This window comes from Hermetia illucens, chromosome 3 (genome assembly GCF_905115235.1).
Source record: "Hermetia illucens chromosome 3, iHerIll2.2.curated.20191125, whole genome shotgun sequence".
In the NCBI taxonomy this organism is placed as follows: domain Eukaryota; kingdom Metazoa; phylum Arthropoda; class Insecta; order Diptera; family Stratiomyidae; genus Hermetia; species Hermetia illucens.
In genome coordinates this window covers 140,502,938-140,528,311 of record NC_051851.1, presented here as the reverse complement: position 1 = coordinate 140,528,311, position 25,374 = coordinate 140,502,938, and the positions used below count along the sequence as shown (strand labels likewise).

Genomic DNA, 25,374 nt, shown 5'->3' with positions numbered 1-25,374 from the left:
AATGAGCCCGTATCCGCATTCCTGAACAAAGTGTTTGCAGTGCACTCCGCTTATGATTACAACGAAGTTGAATATATCTTCACACTCCATTTTATCTGAACCTCTTTCCATCCATCCGAGAAGATCTCATAAATATAAACATGTACGAGTATGGAGCTGATGAAGCATAAAATCAAAGAAAGTGTTTCTTAGCTCAGCCATAATTTGAATTCGTATTAAATTACGGCGACTGTAGATTTCCATATGAAATCCAGAGATAATACTTGGTGAGTATTGACTGGCTTTGATGGATGGAAAAATCGATATGCATTCGGACGGATAATAATGAAAAATGTATTCACTCGAGCCAATCGGAGGAGATTAGAAACAATTGCTGAAGAAAGAAAGGGAGAGAGTTTGCAGATATGTTGAAGGCAATTATTGGAGAAACAAAATGAAGTAATTGAAGCAATAAATATGTACCACACATGTACATCCATGTCATTACTCCACACATATCTTATTGTAAGTTATGTCTATTGCAGACCCTTCCCTTGGATCCGTACTGCAAAGCTGTTTTATTCGGCTTGCAGGCACTCACGTGTGGTGAATGCAATTTCTTACTTCTCCATCTCCAGCAGAATGCATTGAATTGTAACGGTTAAAGGTTCAGCGGTTGCATAGAATGGTTGCTTAAATTTGACGAGCAAGTCGAGTGTGAAAAGATGCACAGATGGAGACGATGGTAATATAAGATACAAAACGATTCTGAAGCTGTGCCACAAGGCTAAGTCCTATACACTTTAATGTTTATTTGAATACCAAACAGGAAATTTACTCAAAGCGATGACTAAGAAATCTTGGCTAATGCTAGTGTTCTGCAGGCATAAGCTCTTTACGGCATTCTTTTATTACAAGAAACTTATTCACCTGGACCGAAAATCCGGACTTGCATCTAAAGAAAGGTCAACTGCTTTTTGAAGTTTTGAATGAGTTCACGGATATGTATGTATGTCGACATTTCAGCTTGCCAATGTGTGCAATATCTTTAGGTGATTTGAAGGCAGAATTTAGCCACATAGATACGTGCACATTTCACAGATTGTAGATTGCAGATGCAATTGAATCTTAGTTACGCCTAAGTCGATTATAGCGTAATTGGCACTATTATAATGTTGCCGAACCAGTTGAGTGGATATAATTAACTTTGGAGCGTAATATCGTTCTCCGGTGTATCTGTCAGCACTCAGTCTTAAACCTTGGTAAATCTACAGCGCGAATTAAAATTATATGTTGTTGTTTTTGTTGGAAAAGCCTTGATAAATCGTGATTTCGATACGCAACTTCAAAATTGTACATAAGTGTGCATTCATATAGTGATTTATCAGGAATGCTGAATTTAGAATTTTGGTATGCAATGAAATGAATTTATAATTAACCCTGAAAATGTACGTAAAATGCTGGAACGGATTTAATTAAAAGTGACGCTGATGGATGCATCTGACATGATTTAACTGAAGAAACAAGTAAAAAGGAAGAATTACAGTGAGATAAATTGTCTAAGTTGACCTCGGGAAGAGAAGATGTTGGTGCAGTTGAAAAAAGATATCTCGTATTGAAAGAGCAAAACTTCTTCGTAAGACCTTTACGCCACACTCCCTCTGCTGCTTAGTTTGACTATCTTTTTGAAAAAATTTCTAATTCACGACAGAAAAAAGCCTTCTGCATTTAATTTCCAAATTCCCAAAGAAGCCAGATACACCTACAAAGGGCACTTCCTTTGCGATCGCTCAGCTCTAGCAAGAGTCAGCGTACGGAGACAATTCTTTGGGGATCTCAAAGAGATCTCTAGTTGGAGTACGGGGGGAGGGGCTGCTATTCTGCTCTGAAGATTTGAGCCGGCAAGATTTCACTTCTCTTGCTTTTCCCACAGCAGTCATGATCTTAAGAGTTTACAGCATCAAAGCGGTGCACCAAAACGCCATTCGGACCACTGATAGCTTATACCTACCAAAGTCATTTCACTTAATTACCCATTGTCATCTATAATGTCTCCTATCTTAGGAATCAACCCAATATATGTAACAAACAAGGAAGGATACCCCAATAATTTTCAGAAAAATTACAGCGCAGTTAAGATTCTTTGTGAAAGTGGTAGAAAACTAACCCGCAGCCCCAAGCTGCAAAATAGGACAAAAGCTCCGCGAATTCGAAAACATTCAGTTTGTGAGCATTGTATGATTAGGAGGTTACCGTCAAACTGTTGTTGAAGTGTCATGAAGCTGTGGTTAAGTGTGAAGAAGACACACCCATCAAGATATTTTCTACGACATTGCAGAGATGGTAAATAGTATACGATCAGGCTTGTCATCCTTTGAGAGAAGAGGAGGGAGACGTCAATTCAAACTCAATGGACGTGTAACAGCTTGGCGTCTCAAGGAGTAGGTGGGGCCAACTACACGTAGATTGTATTTACTACTAACACGCAAAGTCGGTTTCCGCTGGGGGGCTGAGCTGGGGGAGATAGAATTCTCCTGATTGTCGTAAAGAACAACTAAAAGGGATTAAAATGTATGGGCTAGGAAGTCTCAAAATCTATTATACTTCGTAATCACGGACTGATCTTTCGGTTACGACCTTTTATATTCCTTAACAGTTTATGATTGGATTCTGTGATGTGCCAACGCTTCTCGATGAAGGCATTAATGCTAACTAGCAGAGCAAGCCCCAACTTCAGCTAGAATTTCAGCAATACAGATTGGGCATTCTGGGATTAAGCGAGTTTAGATTGTGGAACTCGGGTGAGCAATCCCCTTCTCCTTGCGGCAGAGTGCGATTTGTTGTTGTATTCTGGGCAGCCTCCCCGCATTCATGTCTTAAGAATCGGTATGAGACAGTATACTGACTGTGCCATTGCGGCTCAGAATGAGAAACGTCTCAACAGTGCAGTGTTACACACCAAAGTAGAGTTCTACGAGCAACTCAATGCAGGCCAGGAGACCCTTACTTAAAAATTGACTTTGCGATCGTAATGGCTGACCTGAATGCCAAAGTGGACATTCTCGACGACCGTAATGATAATGGTGAGAGGTTTGCGGCATTTTGTAACATCTACCACCCCATTATTGGGGCACATTTTTGGAGTACCTAGCCTGCCAAATGAGAAACTTCAACTGATCGGCAACGAGCGAAATTGTTGGGAATTCCCTTGACTCACAAGAAATATTCGCACTAGAAATCGTTTGCACCCGCACCAAACTATCTAGCAGAAGTCTCATTCGCTTTTTTCTTTAATAAAATAAATTAAGACTTAAAAAAAACTTTATTTTTATAATTTAAATTTACACTTCACAGGCAGACGTCCTCGTGTGCGGCTGGTCGAGGTAGACGCCAACGATTTTTCCGAAACCCGTTGCCTCGCCACAACGAAAGCGTAATGCATCGCTTGATGGGCGCCTGTTTTCGCCTGCGGATTGCGTTCGCAGTGTGAGCGACTCCGACCCTCGCTTTATCGATTTTAAGAAAGTTTTCGACAGCGTCAACAGGATGTGTGTCGGAGAGCCTTTCACATATGATGGTGGAAAATGTCACTTGATCATCAAGGAAATATTACAAAGCGGAGTTCTACAAAATTGCATTCTGTTGCCAGAACTATTCCTTTCTGTTATCGTTAAAGTTCTCCATGGCGCATTGTCGGAAAAAGGTGGAGAACTTCAACAGACCATGGTATCTATCTTTAAATACCACAACTACGTTGATAACATCTGATTGCTCTTTCACCGAGTCAATCATTTTGGCTCTAGATTTGAAAAGTCGGACTTAAGATATACGCCAAAAAGCAGTCTGATTGCTCATCCCAATCTTACCATCTACATTAACGGGCAGAACACCGAGGATGTCGATTAATTTGTCTATTTCGGTAGCGTTGTTTCTACCGACGCGACGGTTGCACCAAGCTTGATGTCACCCGATGCATTAACTGTGCTACATCTACCTTTGTTGTTTTATCTAAAATCTGGCAAAGCAGATACCTCAACACCAACATAAACTGAAGTTTATTCTGCGCCAATGTTCTCCCTATACTGTTATATGAGAGCAACACATGGAAAGTGAATCTGTGCCGGGTGTAGGTACATGTGTTGATTAGATGGCGGAAGTGACAGTGGCTAGGTAACATTTTACCAAAGCGCAACAACGGCAGTGTTGACCATGGCATGCAATGGAGTCCACTACCCCAGAGTGCGGAACAAGTGGATCGTCCTAGAAGAATATGACACAGAACAATAGAAGGGGAGTGTGCTTCTCGGAAAGACTTGGAAAGAGCTGCAGCGTATTACGTCGAACCGAAAATATGGAAAACAAGAACAGGTCAATAAGGAAAAAATATCAATGGTTAGTACAGTGGCATGCACGAGCATATCGACAGGACACTTCAGAGGAAATTTAGTATTTGCAGGTGGACCTTTACCATAAATTGGGTCATCTTTTTAAGTTGCTGGAATGGCTCTCCTCTCTAGATTCACTTCGACCAGCTAGGATGGTCTCCTGGCCATGGCTCAATTCATATGTCATTACAAATAACATCCAAACTTGGGGTCCGACGCCCGTAAGCTTCCGAATAAGTCACCCAGTAAAAGAGCCTCATTTTCTAAAAGCATCTTCTCGAGAAGCCTCCTATCCTTTCTCTCTATCTTAACAGCTTATCGTTTCTTGTGATCGTCTGGAGACTTAATGGAATGCCCTCCAGAAGTCTCTGGATCTAAGGCCCTTGGGGGCTATATGTTAAAAGGTACTGCCGCCGGAGCTTCTGAGGGGTATCCTTGCCTAATTTGGTGTCAAATGGCATTCTCTTCGTTCAATTATTTGAAAAGTTACATATTCTTTCTTGCTCGTTGTGAGGAACCAACTAAGATAAAACCTGAATAGAATATGAAGGCAGTTGGCCGAAGCTGCGCCTATTGCGTCCACACCTTTTTCTCGGATTCCAAGCGAGGAAGATTTTGAATTTTCCTTTTGCAACGGACGCTTATATCGAACTGAAGGACTGATTTGAGAGCAGTTGGCTATGCTTTAACCTTCAAACCCAAACACGTACATAGTGTATTAGGCTACGTAGCAGCAGCTTGAGTCAGCTCACTGTTGTTTGACTCCGAGTTTCACTCTGAAAATTATTAATGACGGTCGATACAAATGAGGGAAATTGCGTATAGATCTCGAGACAACCGACACAACTAGCTAATCGAAAATAAGTAGAACAGGAATGCGGGGTTACCGAGGAGGAACTACGGGATGGGTTGGATGGGATTCCGAACAAAGCCCTGAAGTTGGCAACTAAAATTAGGCGCGCATGGTTCATAAGCACACTTGGATCGTGCAAAAGGCAGAAGTTAATTCTGCTACTGAAGCCCCAAAAATTACCGCCGCAGCCTGTTCATATCGCCCAATCTGTTTTTTAGACACAAGGGGAAAGATGTTGAAGAGACTGGTATACAAAAGGCTGCTTCAGTTAGCTGGTGGTCTATCGGAGCGGCAGTACGGGTTTCGCAGAGCACGGTCTACAGTCGAAGCCATTACAACGGTCGTAGACCTAGCACGGAAGGCATCGGCCTCTGGTAAGTGCTCAGTGGTGGTGACACTGGATGTCAGAAATGCCTTTAACTCGGCCAACTGGGGTTAGATTAAAGGCACCGTGGCTAAACTGAGTGTCCGTGGTTATTTAGCTCGAATAGTCGAGAGAGACGCTTTTTAGTATGTGACGAACGACGGAATATGTTGTGACAAAGGGTGTTTCCCAAGGTTCCGTACTGGGGCCCTTGCTCTGGAACGTACTGTATGACGGAGTGCTCGGCCTTCGCGTGTCAAGGGAAGGAACGTTGATTGGTTTTGCAGACTACCTAGCAGTAGCAGCTGTGAACCACCACCAGGACTGTATGCAAGCGAAGTGGTTCATGCTATCAAAGCATGGTTCCAAATAGTGAAATTGGATCTGGCGTAAGATAAAACGAAGGCGGTCCTTATTACCAATCGCAGGAAAAAGAACACTGCCAAAATCCGAGTTGGTAATCATGAGGTCATTTCAAAATCAGTCTTTACCTGAGAGTAGTGATCGATGCCAAATTGAGATTCAAGGGACACCTGGACTATGCGCGCGAAAAGACAGCAAAGGCTAGCTCGTCTCTAGCAAGCATGATGTCAAATGTTGGAGGGCCAAAATATAGTCGCCGCTTATCGCAGAGGTGGTGAACTCCATCCTAGTATACGCGGCTCCTGTATGAACGTGCGCATTGGATAACACAGTGAACCAGGGAATAGTAAGTTCGGCATAGCGGCCAATCTTGCTGAGGGTGTGCAGTGCATATAGGACGGTATCAGGTGAGGCAGTGTGTGTCATCGCGAGGATGATTCCCTTGGATTTTCTAGCGAGTGAGGCACACTGTCTCTACCAAAGAAGGAGAGTGAATCCGAATGGAGTGGCTACGCGCTTCCGAAAGGTTACTAGGAAGGAGCTGTACAGACCGGTGGACCCATACACTGATCCTGTGTATTGAGAGATGGTTCGAATGCAAATATAGAGCTTTAAATTACCACCTAATGCAGTTTCTGACGGGACTCGGTGTATATGGGAAGTACTTGCATCGCTTCGGATTGAATGAGCCCCCAAACTGTCCTCCTTGATTTGGCGCAGGTGGTGAACCTTCGCCATTTGAAGTTAACAGCTGCTAAATAGTGCGAGTAGATTCTGCTCTTAACAGTCGCCAGCGGGACGACGAATGTACCCATCGAGGGAGCGCCAAGAGCAAAACCCTGCCTGACCAGGCGGTCAACCCGTTCATTTCCTTCCGTATTCCTATGACGGACACCACAGAGGAGGATAACTTTCAGCAAATCGCCCAGAATGTTCAGCGGGTCCCTGCACTATTCCACCAGCTGGGAGAATATCGCCATATTGCACAAAGCCCTAGTGGACCGTAATGACATCCCATAGGACGTATATTCCGAAAATATCAGTATATGCGTACCAGAATAAATAGTCGCAAGCGAAAATAAAATCTTATTACTTACATTAAATCTAGCGAAAGGGTTTAAGTCTACCATTCAAGAAAGTGTCCATCACTGTCCCCTCAAGTTCCACTCCAAGCTTACTTTCAGAAGGCTGCATATTTCGGTTCTCGTGGATTAGTAAATTGAGTTTCATCCGACCGCATTGGCCCCCACCTAGGTAAATCACTTGCCAATAAAGGCTCCTATGACGTTAGCAATGCATTACTGATAGCCAAAAGATATTAACAACGCGATTAAGGTGACTGCAAAGTGTACACTTGGGAAATCAAGGCTCGAATAATATATACCAGGAATATTGTACCTATGTGCGTATTCAAGATTAGGTTTCCTTGAAGTGATGAAAATAGAATAAACTTTAGAGCTAATTTACCAGATTCATTAGATATTAGGGTAAGTTTATGCCAAGTCATTTTCACTTAACTATATGACTACTATGGAACATATACTGAGAATGAGGAGGAAGGGTACACCTGCTTCTCAGAACTCCTACCCCACGGTGGCTTGCGACAACATTCTGCCTGACACCCCAACAACGAATAAAAGGGGAAGAAAGGAGAACTGGAAACTAGCAAGAGAGGTATGCTCAGAAGCTGGGAATTTTTAAATTGCTGAAATCTCCCGGAGTAGATAGCATTTTCCCAGCAGGAATTATCTTAGAGTCTCTTCTGAGGGTGGCAAGGGGGAGCATAGCACTGAGATACCCACCAAGGGCATGGAGAGGATCCGTTTCACCCTAAATTTTTCAGACCAATTTACCTAACGTCGTTCATACTCAAAACGGTGGAGAAGGTCATAGACAACTATATTAGGACTAACGTTCTAAAGGGTAATCCCCTACATTACGGTCAACACGCTTACCAGGCAGGACGACCAACTAAAACTGCTCTGTATCAGCTGAGCGAGGTACTACGGGATGCCATAGAAACAAAAGAAATTGCACTGTGCGCGTTTTTGGATATCGAAGAAGCATTCAACAACACATCGCACACAGAGATACAAGATGCCCTGAGCCGCAAGGGAGTGGGAAACACCCTGGCATTCTGGATGGGCGAAATGCTAGAAAGCAGGCAAATAGAAATACCGACAGGTACAAATTCTATTGTCATGAGCACTACTCAAGGCTGTCCACAGGGTGGGGTACTATCGTCCCTTATGTGGAGTATGGTAGTGGACGAAGTCCTGGACGTGCTAACAAATACTGGAACCCAGCCGAAACCACCATAGTACCATTACATATAGAGGTGAAACGAGAAATAGAGTTGAAGTAATAAAAACTTGTTGTTTCTTTTTCGTTGGTGTGGGTATTTATTCTTGCAAATACCGATATTTCAGGAACCACTTGTTCCCTTCATCAGTGCAAACAACGATCGTTGGAAACACCGCATAATTTCACTCTGAGAAATAGAGGTCAAATAATTGGGAATTGCGTTAGACCAAAGATAACTCTGGAAGACACATGTTGGAAGCCCTTGTCGGAAAGCCATGAGGGCTCTGATCGCTTGTAGATCCATAGCAGGAAAAAATGGGGTCGCAGTCCGAAGATACTACTTTGGATATAAACTGCAATAGTAAAGCCAATTATTACCTATGGAGCGGTAATCTGGGCAGAAAGAACCGAACTCAAAACACAAGTCAGGGAATTACATAAGCTCCAAAGATTGGCTTGGCATCCCTACAGGTCCTTCTGGAATTAACCCTTCTCCATCTGCACACATAAATGCAGGCAAGGAGGGCATTATTCAGAATGGCCGCTAGTATGAGTGAGGCGTCTAAATCGAAGGAAGATTGATATTCTTTCTAGCCGGTATCCCGAACTACTTATACCAAGGAATAACATGACAACGAGGTTTCACTTCTGTAAAAACTTTGAAACACGTTAGAGTAACAAGGCAAACTGAGAGAACGTGGCTGCGACATACGGCTTAAACCAGCAACTGATTACTTGGTACACTGACCGATCCCTCACAACAGAGGGAGCGGATGCCGGTGTCATTGGTCCAAGGAAAATGTACTTTGAACCAATGACCAGGCGAAAATATACGCCATAGACAAATGTGCCTCCTTTAATTTGCAAAGGAACTACAGGGGGCAAAACATAGCTATTTTCACCGATAGCCAAGCAACGATCAAGGCACTTAGGTTCAACCAGGTGAACTCTAAACTAGTGTGGGAATGCCTTGAGAAACTGAATACACTCGGCTCGTCCAACAAGGTCTGGATACTTTGGATTCCAGGCCATGCTGGATTGGAAGGCAACGAGGCAGCGGACGAACTAGCCAAGAAGGGAGCAGGGACGCCTTTACACGGACCAGAACCCTTCTATGAAATCAGAAACGGTTTCGTGGCTATGACTAAGAAATTGAGAGGAACGGTTGAGGGAACTATACCGGGCGGGCCTACCAGGGATGGAGCAGTCCAGGGTGCTTATTGGGGGATACCAACCCATGCGCACAAAGAATTGCTTAAACCTCTCCAAAAAGAACCTCCGAATCATAGTGGGAATTCTCACCGGTCATTGTCGGCTGAACTATCATCTAGGGAAGCTAGGGATATCTACGGACACTGCCTGCAGGTTTTGTAAGCAGTATGACGAAACCTTTATATACGTCCTGGGACAGTGTCCGGCACTTGTGCAAACTAGGTCGAAGCTTCTGGGAGAACACTTAATACCAGATGCAAAGCTGAAAGATCTGAAAGTAGGGAACATACGAAACTTCCTGACGGTTATAGGCCTGCTTGAGATACTATGACCAAAAAAGGGGCACAATAGTTCTTTAAGGACGCGGTGCGACTTTCCCTTAACAGAATAATAATAATGATTACTATCCCCAGAAATGGTATTTGTAATGCACTTTCAATTCTAAGGAATGGCTTTGATCCAATAAAAGGCTGATAACTTTTGAATGTATAATTAATGGGGCTACTAAATCAAAGTATCGGAAGGCAGCATACTTTCTCTTCAAGCCCATTCACATTTATCGCGATCACGAAGTGCATGGTCGAATCAACATAAACAGCGAATTTAATATGACAAACGTGAACAGGAAATTTGAAATATTGAATTTCAGTAACAATTTAAGGGTTGGACCAATAGAATGCCGCCGATATGCCTTATATCGATCCTTTGAATCTGCTGGGAGTATTCTGGGGATCAATACTTTCCTGAAAGATGTTTAAATTACGCTATCCGAAGGAACAAAAAAAGGGGCAATCATTTTTTGGCAAATTATCTTAGAATGATTTTAGGCAATTTTGATAATAAAACACTTTTGAGATGGTTTTATCTAGCGGAATATGGTAAAGGTTTGAATTGAAATGGTAATGATCGCCAAAGGGTATCTATGTCCGTTAATCTCCCGGAAGCTGAAATGTTTAGTAATCTGAATATTGATCCGCAAAATCTTTATTTGTGAATGCATAAAACAAAGCTTTTCCGGAATATCAATTAAGCAAATGTCAATGCACTAGAAATGGTAATAACCACTTGCTTAATTAAATTCAGAAATCGAATTAGAGTTGATCGTATTTCTAAAACCGCTTTTGTATCTCTGATCAGTTCGCATCTTTACGAACACTCTTGCAACTCGATCTTAGCCGATATATTCTCAGATACTTTTCCACTACTTACAGATACATTCCATTTACTGTAAAGCGATCAAAGCCACAAACGAGAGGCTTGTCTGGAATCCGGTAGAACTGCGGTCGCTGCTGACGATGACAGTTTTTCGAAGTAATCCAATATTCTCGCAAGATCGGGTTGAATAAGGCTTTTTGTTATTTGTGGCTATCACTCAATAAATTCGCGATATGCGCGCACTTAGTACGCGGTGGGTTCTATCACATTCTCTTCGTATGCACCTCGAGTGTGATGAACGCTTGATACGGGCAAACACGGACTATGGCTCAGCATGCACTTGGACACTCTACCGCACCTCGAACTCGAACTTCAAAGCGGTTTGAACCGCGCGCTAAGTTCAAGATATGCACGCACTTCCTTGGAACGGGTATTGAACTACTTTTCAGATAAAAACGCGAACGCACCTTTTCTAGAAGTGCAAAAACGACATGCACTCGCCAGCGAACTTGATCTTGGATTTCACACTAGAACTGATGTGTTTCAGCACGAACAGACCTTTGTTTCAGAAATCACAGGTAGCCTTATCTAAGATACTTTTCTAACTCTAGATAAAGCTCAACGGATTTGCACTAAACGCGAATAATAACAAAGATTGCATCGAAGAAATGCGATTGTTTTGTCTGGTGCTGAACACGTTGCGCATAATTGTTCGCTCGACTCAGTTCGTTCCGAAACTACCGTAAACTGTTTTTCGCTGGCATACCCGCCGAATCGCTTTTTCCCGCTCACCTGGAAGGTGAGACACTATTATCAGAGGTAAGCTTTCCATGGAGTTTCTCTCCTGTGTAACGACGATTCAGACCCACTCATTTCTCTGCGTTACTTTGTTATTGTTTTGCTTCTCTCCTGCCGACCAGCACCACCGCTTACTAGCATTTGTATCTTGCGGCTACAAAGATACTACTTAAGCGACGCCCGGCGTAACGGACTGCCGTGCAGAGACTACACAACTCAAACTTTCCAGTTCGATTCCAATCTTCCAAACAGAAAGGCATGGAAGTGGTTGGAGGCGAGTCATTTTGGCCGGACTCAGGTAACGAACGCTGGCCTCAAAGAAGTTAAAGAACAACTTACCTGGCCGCTCACCTAGATGACGTCGACGCCGCCGTGAGTAATGCAATTGTATAAGAGTATCTTAATATCTGTTCGATTCGTTATTGTAGTTCGGAGTCGTCGCCGTATTTTCTAATAACATATTGAATGCTTCGTTAGCCAGGCTTAAGAATTGGTAAGGGCAGGTAGATGGAGTTGCCACTTTAGCTATAAAAAAGTCTGAGTTTCTATCGGTAAAATGCTACTTTTTCATTTAGGAGTTTGAGGCTAGACTAAGATTGAAATTGATGAATATCTGCTATTGTTAAATTGGCAGAAATTCCAAATATAAAAACATAATTCTTTCACAAGAAATACTGCTTTGTTTCAGTCGGGAATCTTGTAGACATTTCAGTTCAATAACGTATCTTTTCCTATTGCTCCTTAGAGAATATCGCTTTTTGACAAATTTCTGAGTTCATCTGTTGATACAAACTATGTATATCTACCTCACTTCATTTGTACTTCTGAACTAACATGAAAAGATACCGTTTAATAAAATGACATCCGCGAAAATCCAGTAGCAGTGCCGTAAGTTTATAGTTCTAGTTCTGTAATCTGCGGCCATCTATGTTTCATAAACTGATCTTTGCTGTTCCGAAAGAATGCTGTGAATTTTACCTAGTTTTTGTATGGATTCGTGATGCCACAAATTTGGGCGCCATTTATAGTATATAAAAGTAACGGGGTTCCAAGATAGCTTAAGGAATATCTGGAACGAGCAAGTTCATAATTTGAGACAGTTTCCATTGGGCGACAAGTACTTAAAAAAAAGCAAAAGAAAATTATCTACGTTTTGGATAGAATATGCTGATATCGGGAAAGTGTATAGTGCAAGAATCTGACGGCAGACAGCAACAGGCACAGGAAGTATCATGCATACCACGATATTGAAGAACTACCAATAATCACTAAGATAGCTGTCTTCAAGACTACCTACCAAGGCCAACTACGAAAAACTTAAAACACAAAACAAAACAAAAGGAAAAATTGAATTTCGATCATGACGGTCCAACACCAAGTGAAGGAGCGACTAGACTCAGATTCTCCACTTATTCAAGTGGGTACCAATCCAGTTGAGACCCAGTCTTTAATAGACAAGCCGAAACCGTACAAGAGTATTTTTTGCAAAGCGGTTAAGGGGCTACTGGGGGGAGAAGGCTTTTGTTTCCAGCCTAGAGCTCATGTGCTCTCTAGAAATCCGGGATTTTGACTGCTTCACAGAAAAGGTCGAAGTAGGGAAGGCGGTAAAGCGTGAATGTTCAGAGGTAACCAATGCGCGGGTAGGTATCACCTCTGTAAATGATCGAGGCCAAAAGCTCGCGGTGGTGGAAGTCCCCGAGCAATATGTGAAGATACTCTTTTGCAACGGGAGAATCCAAATCGGATGGGTAGTATGCAGGGTGCGAATACGGATAGTCCCCACCAAGTGCTACAGGTGTCTGGACTATGGACGTACGTCAGCAGCTTGCAAGGGTCCGGATATGAGGACAGCATGCCGGAGATGCGGCCAAGTGGGTCATCAAGTGAAGACCTTCCGTAAGATGGACAGATATGCTAGCAGACAAGAAAACTCATTTCTCGTGCCAAGCTACCTCTTGCGGATATTGAGGGATTATCTGAGAGACTGCTCCCTGATCTATGAGACGTTAGACAGCCAAAGGAGGATGGAAATCATATCGGGAGTAGCACAGGGAACTATCCTAGGGCCGGACTTCTGGAACGCTTCCTATGATAGTCTGCTGAGACTCTATATGCCCGAAGAGTCGCGTCTGGTCGGTTATTTAGAAGACGTTGCAGCACTTGTTGCCGGCCGCACTATTGAAAAGGCGCAAAGCAGACTTGGCATATTGATGCTACGGGTAAGTGGATGAATGACTGCTCACGGTTTCAGCCTTGCGCTGAAAAAAACTGAAGTAGTCATCTTGACCAGAAGGAGAATCCCGACCCTGCGACCCATATCGATCGGCGAGGGAAACCAGCGATTAAATACCTTGGTTTAATGCTCGACTCGAAGATGAGCTTCCTCGAGCAAGTCAAAGCAGCAGGGCTGCAGCTGGAGTCGCGGCCTTGAGTCGGCTAATGGCGAATGCCGGGGGCCCTATATTAACTAGGAGACGTCTCCTTATGGGAGCAAGGCAGTCGGTTCTGCTCTATGGTGCGGAGGTATGGGCTGATGCCCTTGACAAGAAGATGCATCGTAAATGCCTTGCTTATGTGCAGAGGCGGGGAGCTTTGCGAGTGGCGTCTGCTTATCGCACCGTCTCCGAATCGGCTGTGATAGTGATCGCGGGAATGATCCCCGTTGCCTTCCTTGCCAAGGAGCGAAAAGCTATCTACCACCGTAAGGGCGAAAACTTAAGAGAGGTGGTTGCCCGTGAAGAACGTCGACGCACTCTTACCGAATGGCAACTTTCTTGGCAAAATGAGCCAAGGGGCAGATGGACTGCGCGGCTCATCGAAAAATGAGACCCGTGGTTGAACAAAACGTTCGGTGAGATTGATTACTTCCTTACCCAACTTCTAAGTGGGCATGGAGGTTTTCAGTCTTACCTGCACAGGATTGGGAAGGCGCGATTTCCTGATTGTGTGTTCTGCAATGGAGTGGTGGACGACGCTGAACACACTTTTTTCTCTTGTGAGAGGTGGGACGGCTTTCGTCATCACCTTTATGCAGACATAGAAGAGCGCTGGCAGCTGGAATCGTATTGCGCATTATATTCGGGCTCTTCTTATTGGGAAGAAAATTGAACTCGACGGGCCGAGGGATCGGACGGTAAGGGGTTCCCCTCCCATCCCATTGATGAAAGGAATTCCCTGACTTGAAGGCTCCCAAAGCCGGGAGAGCGGGAGGGCGAGACCGAAGTAATGTGTCAAACGATTCCAGGCTAGTTCTCTGATGACAGGGAGGTGTTTAGTTGCTAGTTCGACAGCGTGCTGTTGCGGAAGTCCTACACTTTGTGCGTAAATGCATTCACCTACTCTATTAAAAAAAAAGCCGAAGCCGTCGCTTTCCGTCTGCACTCCTGACACCAAGCTCCAGTCGTCGTCACCTTCTAAGGCTAAAATCTTGGGCACGAGTAAGAAGCAAACAGCCTTCACGAAAAACATAACCCCGGGTTGTTGAGGGGAAGAAATCGTCCGGAGTATCTATGCCTAAGGGCAAACCAAAGCGACAGAAATCTACTCACGACCGCAACTCTTCAACCAAATGGCTGTAAAGAGGGCTCGGCCAGCAACGGCCAAGTCATAATTTGCAGCCAAACCATCGAAGGCAACGTGTGGCTCACGACATCTTCGTCTGAATCGTAGTTGAGGTGCCATATTTCTCAAATAAATTTGCAAAGATTGTAGGGTGGTGACTGCACTCATAAGTCGTCGGATCAATAGCAGCAAGGCATTTATATATCTCGTACAGGAACTATGGGTTGTTGGTGAGAAAATTAAGGGCTTCAACTTCCAACATGTTGGCTGATTGTATACCAATGGAAATGATGTCCGGATAGTTGTTGTGTGTAGGTAGAGCACACGGCTGTCGTACGGAAGGACGCGGATCAAATCTCACTAATGCCAGTGGGATTTATATCGTAATTTGACGGCAGATACCAGTCGCGTCTGCTGTGAATGAGTACCTGAGTCAAATCAGAGTATACTGACCACATTGCCTCCTATATGGCACTTTAACTTGTAGTGTACCTTTACGGTCTTGAGTGAAGTGCTCTAACTCACTTCAAGGCTCTGATCCAATATGAGTTGTTGCACCAACGATTATTATTATTATTATGAATGAAAGTGACAGACCCCGCTCCTGGACGGTGGACCTCCAAACTATCTTAGCTAACGACCTATGTGAAGGCGGCGGCACAACAGTTAAATTGGCTATAAAAAGTCAACTGGGATATAAAGAGATTGTTTGGTGGGTAGTAGAGTAATCAACATATCAAAAGTAAAGATATGATTGTAATAGCAGCATATAATGTTGTATGATATGCTGATGACTGGGGATCCTCAATATGGGTAATGAACTCCCCGGACATTGCAACATTGTCGGAAAGTAAAGAGTATCAAACGATATTACACTTCGAATCACAGGCGAATTGATTGCAATGCTGGCGTAAATCTAAAAGTGTCACTCCATTTTGGAATTCATGCAGGATAGAGTATGTGACATACAAAATAAAACTGAGTGTCCGAGTTACGATCCCTGGGAAACGCAGCAAATCGATTGCTGGAATTAAGAAAACAACCCCGATGATCACAATTAGCATGAGAGAAGCTTTCCAAGAGAGTTGTACAGTCAAGATTCCAAAGAAGGATAAAAACCATGGTGGAACTCCGTTTTGCCAAAACAGAAAGGAACGGCAAGGGTGCTCCTCAGCCGAGTCTGAAAGTTTGATTCGGCCGGTGGCGGTTTTCCCTATATTTTTTATTATAATTTTTTTTATGAATGCATAACATCTGAAGAACGTTATGTCAAATTATTAGAACGATTATGGCCACCAGGGGGAATCATATACCAATAGAAGCACTTTCTTTTTTTTTGCTCCAAATGATCGAGTCATGAGTTACAGCCGTCGCCGAAAAAAGCCTTTTTTTGGAGACATCTCGTGAGATTTATTGCTAATGGCTTACATTTCAATATTTTTTGCTATAATATTTTCGCATAATATGCATTGCCCGTATCTTGTAAAAAAACGTTTGAAAAAATGTATTTTTTCTCACTCCACAGACCGTACCTCTCTTTAGGGTCGGCTAAAAGATTATCATGGAGACGCATGAGGCAACCTCAAAACTGAAGCGGATCATTGCCAAAAAACGTAGCGACAAGTTGGGTCATCTACGTTTACAGATTGGGAACTATGTAGAAACGGCAAATCAGTTGCTTGAATTGCACTTCTCAGGTAGCATCCAAAATCTAATTTCGTGGCCGACAGTGAATATAGGTTTCAACCGAGAGACTTAAACCTAACAAGGCTGCGGGCCCGGATGGCATTATTCATGCCCTAGCTATAGAGGAAATGGATGCCCTGGGTCTACATATAAGGAATATATACCGTACATGTCTATCACACACTCATATCCAAATTAACTGGCGTGATATGAGGTAATATTTATTTTCAAACCAGGGAAACCCACCTACACGGGCGCAAAAGCTTCGGACTGATCAATCTAACTTCCTTTCTCCTGGACTGGAAATATCAGCAGATCAGCTCATAGGGGATAATACACCCCTAGGCAAGATGTCGTAGGGACTGTCCACACGGAAAGATTCTCGCGCCTCTCTTATGGCTACTGGTAATGGACACTTTGCTATGGGTTGGCACTTGAATTCTGCTTGTATTCCGCAGTTGGTGCCTCAATACGGTGTTGGCATTGCCATCTCAGAGGGTTTTCGTCATATTTTTTAAGGAAGTCGAACGTTTGATGACCGGCAAATGAAGCTCACCATTATATCAACTGATCGTACTATTCACTTCTTCACAGCATACGCATCACAGGCAGGTCGACCTGATGCCGAGAAAGATGCCTTGGGAGAAAGGGATTTGGAGCGTGCAATGAGGGTGGTGAACGTATAATCGATTTTTTTACACCCATTGCCTTGTACTTATGAACACATGGTTCATCAAACGATATTCTCGTCTCCCTACATTTTATAGTTTGAATAGTAAAACGCAAATCGACTATATTTTCATAGGACGCCGACATTTTACCATCATCTCTGATTACCAGACCGTTCCCTGTAAGATCATCACACCTCAAAATCGGCCGTTGATTGCCGTCATGCGAATCAAGCCACCGATAAAAAGGCGTGAGAAACGCGATGGTCCGCCGCGTATTAAATGGTGGCGATTTCGTGAGAAGAAACAAGAAATAATCTGGAATGATTGGGACTCCTATGAAAGGTGCTGAACAACAACATAGCTTATCCGGAAAGGGATGGTGATATCAGGAGTGAACTGGAACTGGAAACAACATCTTAACAAAGTCGTTATTAACGCATATTAGGCCAGCTGCCGGGCTAAGAAAGTTCAGTCATCAAGGAGTATACCCTGGTGGAACAGGAACTTAACCAGAATGAGAACAGACGGCCGAAAACTCTACAACCGGTCAAAACAAACCGGAGACTGGCCGAATTACAAAAATGCACTGACTGTGTGTAGCAACGCGATCAGGGAAGTAAAAAGGAACAGCTTCAGGAAATTCTGGAAAACGATAGAAAAAACTACAGATGCTACCAGGCTAGACAAAACTATAGGCTAAGACAGGGCAATATCTTTTGTCTGTCTGACGAAGCAAGTTCAACATTTATTGAGTATGAGGAGGACAGGATACATCTGCTTCTCAAAACTTATTTTCCAGTGTCCTGACTCACGTTTTCCTTGCATGCCAGCAATGAATAAAAGCGAACAAGAGAGAATTGGAAACTAGCAAAAGAGGTATGCTCGGAAGCTAAGGTAAAGTGAGCAGTGGGATCTTTTAAATCATAGAAATCATCCGGAGTAGATGGTATCTTGTAATTTGCAGCATAGCCTTGGGATATATACCAAGGGCATGGAACCGACAAAACTGGGCTTTATTCTGAAAACCTGTAAGAAGGATCCTTTTCACCTTAAATCATATTGACTAATTTACCCAGCCTCGTTTACACTCAAAATGGCTATAGACAACAATATTAAATAGAATTTATGATCTAATATGTAATGCTACATTCATGTCAGTACGCTCACCGGGCAGGAAGGTCAACCGAAACTGCCCTGTATTTGCTGACGGATGCATTACGGGATGCTACAGAAACAAACACGTTTTTGAACATTGAAGGGGTGTTGAGTAACACATCGAGATGCCCTGATCCACAAGAGAGTTGGAAACATTCTGACATCCAGGGCAAAATCTTAGAGAGTTAGTAAATAGAAGTTCCGGCAGGAACAAATTCTATTCTCACTAATACTAGCACTAGAGGGGCCCTATCACCGCTTATGTGGAGTATGCTAGTGGATAAAGTCCTAAGAGAGTTAACAAATACTAGAATTTAGGTTCAGGCTTACGCTGATGGTATTGTTTCAATCTGTAGGGGCAAATATTAGGATACTCTATGTGATAGGATTCAAACTGGACTAAGAGTTACTTGTGCCTGGTGCAGGAATACCACCATAGTACCATGCACTAGGAAGCGTAAGCTTGATTACCTGCGAGCTACTAGATTACATAGCATTGAGGAGAAACGGGAAACGCAGGTTACATGATTTAGAACTACACTAAAATAAAAATAACTCTGGAAAACGCATGTTGAAAAGCTCCGAAGGGTCTGATGAATAAATGGGCTCTGTGCCCCGAAGATACTACTTTCAATATACTCGCTTATGATTACTTCTGGGGTGGTTATCTTGGCAAAAAGTACTGCACAACGACCAGGGAGTTACACAAACTCCAAAGACTGGCTTCCGTGGGTGTCAGTGGAGCAATGAGGACATGTCCAACAGCATCCTTGGAGGTCCTTCTAGGATTGACTCCTCTCCATCTGCACATATAGATGCGGGCAAAGAGGGCAATTTTCAGAATCATGGGGGTATCAGTGAAGGAATATTCCAAGATATTCCTTGTAGACGCTACAGCTCCTGGTATCAAGAGATAATATAACAACATGGTTTCATTTCTATAAGAAGTTTGAAATACGTTATAATATGGCAAACCGAGAGACATACAATTGAAACCAGCATCTGATAGCCTGGCACACCGGCAGGAGAGGGAGCAGGCGCCTGGGTCAGTGGTCCAAGAAAAATGAACTCCCAACCAATATGTAAGCACCCTAGCATATTTCAGGCGGAAGTTGACTCTTTCAGCCTCCGAAGGAACTATATGGAGCAGAACATCGCTACTTTGACGGATAGTCGCGATCAACGCAACTAGGTTCAACTAAGTGAACTCCAAATTGTAGATGCTTTGGCCCGCTAAATATGGTCTGGATACTCTAGGTTCCAGGCCATGTTGGATTAGAAGAGCAATGAGACAACGGACAAGGTGGCTAGAAAGGGAGCAAAGATGCCTCTATCCAGCCCAGAACCATTCCAAGGAATCCGAAACAGGTTCATGGCTATGACATTGAAAAATGAAGATTACCGGCTGGGGAAAATATACTAGGCGAACCTACCAGAAATGGAGCAGTTCAGGTTGCTTATCAGGGGATGGGAACCCAAGAACTGAAAGGATCGTTCAAATCTCACCAAGAAGAACCGTCGAATTATAGTGGGAACACTCATTGGGTACTGTTGACCAAATTATCAGCTGAGGAAGCTTGGGCGAGAGTGGCGAAACCTCAACACACGTTCTGCGACAGTGTCCGCCACATATGCAAAGTAGGTCGGGTCACCTGGGGAAACACTTAATGCCAGATGCCTAGTTGAAATACTTGGAATTAGGAATATATCAAAATTCCTAACGGCTATAGGCTTGCTTGATATAACGTATTATAATTAATAGATACACTATAACCAGTAAAAGGGCTCAATAGTTCTTTTAGTATGCAGTGCAACTTCCCTTAATAGAATAATAATAATACAGGGTGCGGCAGCATAACTTCCTTTTTTCAAAACTCAATAAAAACTATTGTATGCATCGGAAATTTTTTATTTATTTTTTATAATGTAGGTACATGTCTAAAGTTTTTATTTACATTGTTTTGAAGATCAAATCTGTTAGGTGACGTCCCTCATTCTCCATACATTGCGTAAACCGATTTCTGGCGTTTGTCATGACTCTTGTTAGCATAGCAGGTGTTATGTTGGCAATTTCTTCTTGGATGTTGGTCTTCAAATCTCGAAAAACCCCATAGAAAAAAATCACAAGGGGACAGATCGGGAGAGCGTGCCGGCCATTCCAAATCGCCTCTAATTGAGATAAGGCGCTCTGGAAAGTGTTCCCTCAAAACAGCCATCGATGCTCTTGAAGTGTGTGCTGTTGCGCCGTCTTGTTGGAACCAAGTGTCCCCAAATCCAAATTTTCTAGCCGTGGGAAAAAAAAATTCTGTAGCATGTTTACATACCGGTCCGAATTCACTGTCACTGTAACCTCATTTTCCTCAAAAAACCAGGGACCAATAATTCCAGCTGAAGAAATTGCACACCACACTGTAACTTTGGGTGAATGCAAAGGCTTTTGATGCAATTCTCGAGGGTTGGTGTCATCCCAGTAGCGCATGTTTTGTTTGTTAACCGACCCACACAAATGAAAATGGGCTTCATCGCTAAAAAAAACAATAGCACCCTCGGGAACGACATCAAGAAGAAGCTCACACGCGTTCATCCGAGAATTGAAGTCACGTTCTGAAAGTTCCTGCACTATCGCCATCTTATAGGGATGAAAATAAAGATCATCACGAAGAATTCTTCTTACAGAACGATCGGATAGTCCAAGGGCAGATGCGTGTTTGCGCGCAGAACGCCGTGGCGATCGCAACATTGACGTTCTCACTGCTTCAATGTTCTCAGGTGATCTAACGAGCCGAGGGACTCCAGTTCTTCCTTTTGTCGCACTTGCAGTTTGTCTGAATGTAGTGACCCATGTAACAATTGATTTGCGGTCTGGGACGGGAGCCAACGGGGCTAAATTAAAGCGATTCCGAAATGCACGCGGTGTTGCACTCTTTTGTGGAGTATAGGCACCCATGCAGTCTCAAGGTTTCAGTGAGACTGTGGCTCGGCTTCATTATCATCACACTTAGTGCTGTGCAGCGGGACAGCACGGATACAACACAGAGGTCCATGACGACTGGGATTCGGACCCAGTAGGGAGATCGTCAGGCTACCGCTCAACCCTCAAGACCACCACACTCGTCAATCAAATGGCAGCAAGTAATTAAATAATTTAGCAGTTAAGTTATAGGTATTTAAAGGACAATTTGGACTGAGAGTAAGTTTGGCTAAAACTTAGGAGGTGATTAGACCAATCAAAAAAGTAGAGTAATGTCATGGATATTTATCTTCGTCTCTGTGTTTGCCTTGCTGCTGTAAGCTTACTTGTACAATATTATGTGCGATGATAGTAAAACTGAAGCACCGTCCCATTAAAGCTAAAACAGGAAAAAAATAGCAATAACAACGAAGAGATTGTGTTGATGCTTTATACCCCGTAAAGGAGTAAACAGGAGGCGTACAACAGTTTTAAACTTTTGACCATTCGTGTATTCAACGAATTGAAAACTGGTTCTTTCCATATCAACGGGACATATTGAGATATCTCAAAGTTATGTGGTACAAATATGTAAATAAAAAGGATTGTGAACTGGTGGTGAGAATTGAAATAAGCGACTCCCCTAATAAGTACTCATAATCATAAGAAGTATATTTCTACACTTAGCTTACCCTTATTTTATAGCTCTAAACTCTGACCCGGCTATGGATAATATATATATTTAATTAACCGCTTTTTCTTTTCCAGGGATACTTTATTACTTACACAGCCATAGTTACATAATTCCCGGCGGAATCCATATATATTTAAATAAAGTTACTAGAGGAATATTGATTAAGAGTTAATTCATTTTAAATTGTTCTCCATTAATGGATAATACCAAGACCTAGTACTTATGCCATATATACTCATGTCGCTCATGCACTTTATGTTCTTTCATACTCCTTGCGTTTGCATTGGGGTTCTCGCTAGAAACGCAATTACGTTTCCACCTGGAAAGGTAGTTGAACTATTTCGTGCAATAACAGGTAATTAATGTGTTCATATTATACCGCCAATGTCGATGTATACTTAAGAAATTGCCTCTCGTGATCACGAGTCTTACTCAGAATGAGGGTTGCTTGGCCGTGAATTATATAACAATGGGTTCAATTAATCAATAAATCATTCCTTACATCCTCGCAAAGGAATTTTCACATGAAAACTTCAGGATAAAAATAGCAGTACTATCGCCAGCGACTCCCTTACTAATTTTAGATTGAAAGGTATTTTTATTTATGGAAAGTTTTGGAAATATTGATGTTTTCTATTTTCAACACAATTGAAATGTATAAACTTTGGACGTTATTGATTGCTGCTTTCTTTAGTTACTTACTATATATAGACTATTCCTTTCACATTTCCTTTCAGAGAGTATTGTTGAATAAGTTCACCAATCATGAAAGGAGTAACACATCCTACATAAACTTGAAAATCAACTTCTTCTGGCGCAGCGGGGTTAACAACATTCGAAATTTATTTCGAATGTTGTTAATTCGATTGACTTTGGCCATTATCGATGTTCTCCGTGGCGGAGCAGGCCATGAAGGATTTGCGGAGGTTCTTGGGCATGTTAAACTTCTATCGTCGTTTCCTGTTCAAGGCCGCCCAACACCAGTCCGTTTTGAACGCATACTTGTCTGGTCCCAAAACAAAGGACACAGGAGAGATTGTGTGGTCTGAAGAGGCTGTCCGCGCGTTCGATAAATTCCGACAGCAACTGGCTGATGCTACACTCTTGGTATTTCCTTGACAAGATGCACCCTTGCCGTTTTTGTGGATGCCTCTGACATCGCAGTAGGTGCTCTTCACCAAGTCTGGTAGCCGTTGAGCTTCTTCTCCAGACAGTGAAACCCCGCTCAACGGAACTACAGCACTTACGATCGAGAGCTGCTCGCCGCGTACTTGAGCATCAAATACTTCCGCTTCTCCATAGAAGGCAGGCGGTTCACAGTGTTCACGGACCATAAGCCTCTCACGTATGCTTTGAAACAAGAGCCCGACAAAGCGTCCCGTCGTCAGCTTCGACATCTGAGCTTTATAAGCCAGTTTACGTTAGAGATCCAGCACGTGCCCGGCAAGGACAACATAGTTGCTGATGCTTTGTCTCGTGTCTCCGAAGTTAACATCCCCGCCTCACTCGACTTCTCGGCTATTGCCAAGGCGCAGGAGGATGACGTAGCACTTCAGAGCCTCAAATCCAACCACAATTACAAATTTCCACGCAGTTCACGACTTAGCGCATTCAGGCATCAGGACGACAAATCGGCTAGTCACCGAGAAATACTTTTGGCCCTCCATGAACAAAGATGTCAACTCCTGGGCCAGAGATCTGGTATCGCATGCCAGAAGTATAAAGTCACCAGGCATGTAAGGAAAGAAGTGGGCTCATTTCCCCGCACTACCAAGCGGTTCCACACCGTACAACTCGAAATAGTAGGACCTTTGCGAGACTCGCCCGGTTACAAGTATTGCCTTACAGTCATCGACAGGTTTACGCGGTGGCGTGAGGCAATATTTCTGAAAGACATACCGCGCAATCTTGTGTTGAAGCTCTCTCTCGCGAGTGGATCCCTCGCTTTGGCGTCCCTGCAGTGGTCATCACTGAGCAGGGAATGCAATTTGAGTAGATCTTTTTCTCTGAGTTAGGCGAATCCTGGGTTTCAAACGCCAGCGAACTACTGTATACCACCCGCAATCCAATGGGATACTAGAACGTTGGCACCGGACGCGGAAAGCCGCCATTATGGCCCGCGACGATCAATCCTGGACTCAAGTCTTGTCTCTCATCCTACGCGGCTTGCGAACAACCCGCCGAGAGGAATTTGCTGCCAGCCCCAGGGAGCTGGTACACGGGGAGAACCCGGGAAAGTGATCTGGTCTTCGACAAGAGATCGGGTCTCACAGAGTCGGGGTTGGTGCGTCTGCTGAGAGACAATCTCCGACACATCAAGGCCACGCCTCCCACTCAACACTCGTCCGCACCTGTCTGTGCGCCCAAGGAACTGGACACGTGTACGTACGTCTTGGTCAGGACGGACGCCGCTGCAGCCTCTTTATGAAGGCCCGTACTGCGTTCTCGAGCGGGGAGAACGTTTCTTCCAGCTCGAGATCGGTGGACACAAAAAGGCGGTCTCCTTATCCAGTCTGAAGCCCGTTTGCGCTTCAAATCAACGTCGCGTTCGCTTCGCCGTATGATATGAATATTGATAAGTTGAAATATGTCAGTTTAAGAAAATAAAAAGAATTTTATGTTCCGTCTCCACGCAATGAGTGTATTTTTGTCTTTTGTGGATTTAAAGTAATTTTCAATTTAACTAACCTCTCCAAAGTGTCATGTAGTAGCTAACATGTCTGAAGTTAGTGAAAAGGAAGAATTTTCACTAGACGAAAAATTTTCTGGTATTTAAACATCACCACTCACTGTCCGTTCTGTCCGGTATTCCGAATAAGACGCTCAAAGTGATGTGTGGCTTTATCTAATAAGATAGAACTACATTCTCTTGGTTTCTGTTGGCATTAATAATTTTATATATGGTATAACCTAAGCAGCAAATAAAACTTTTAAGTTTCATATACAGTAGCCCATAGCTTGTTTCAGCACTTGATCAAAAGTTTAGATAATTAGAACTTTGAAACCAATAAAAGCGATGCGCTTCAGCTCCGGTACCGCCTAAAATCTCGCGAAGCGAAGCGTAATCTGGCAAAAAGGTATCCATTCCAACAATTACGATTTCACTATCGCATCACGAAAGAACTTGGAAGTTTCTTCTTCTCTTCCGGTGAAGTCCCACCTCTTGTGGATGAAAAGGCTAGACTATAACATCCGTATACGGGCTACTCCCTCGAGGAAAAAACAAATTATCTCGGTCATTAAT

The 25,374-nt window shown here is 43.3% G+C and overlaps 1 protein-coding gene across 1 annotated transcript in view; it reads right to left on the bottom strand.

Annotated features, from left to right (window-relative positions):
* Positions 1-11,475, bottom strand: part of LOC119650960 — a 299,212-nt gene extending 287,737 nt beyond the window's left edge. The window contains exon 1 of the mRNA XM_038054208.1: positions 10,670-11,475. The gene's annotated coding sequence lies outside the window, so the exon portion shown is untranslated. The remainder of the gene's footprint in view (positions 1-10,669) is intronic.
* Between the last annotated feature and the right edge of the window lie 13,899 nt (positions 11,476-25,374).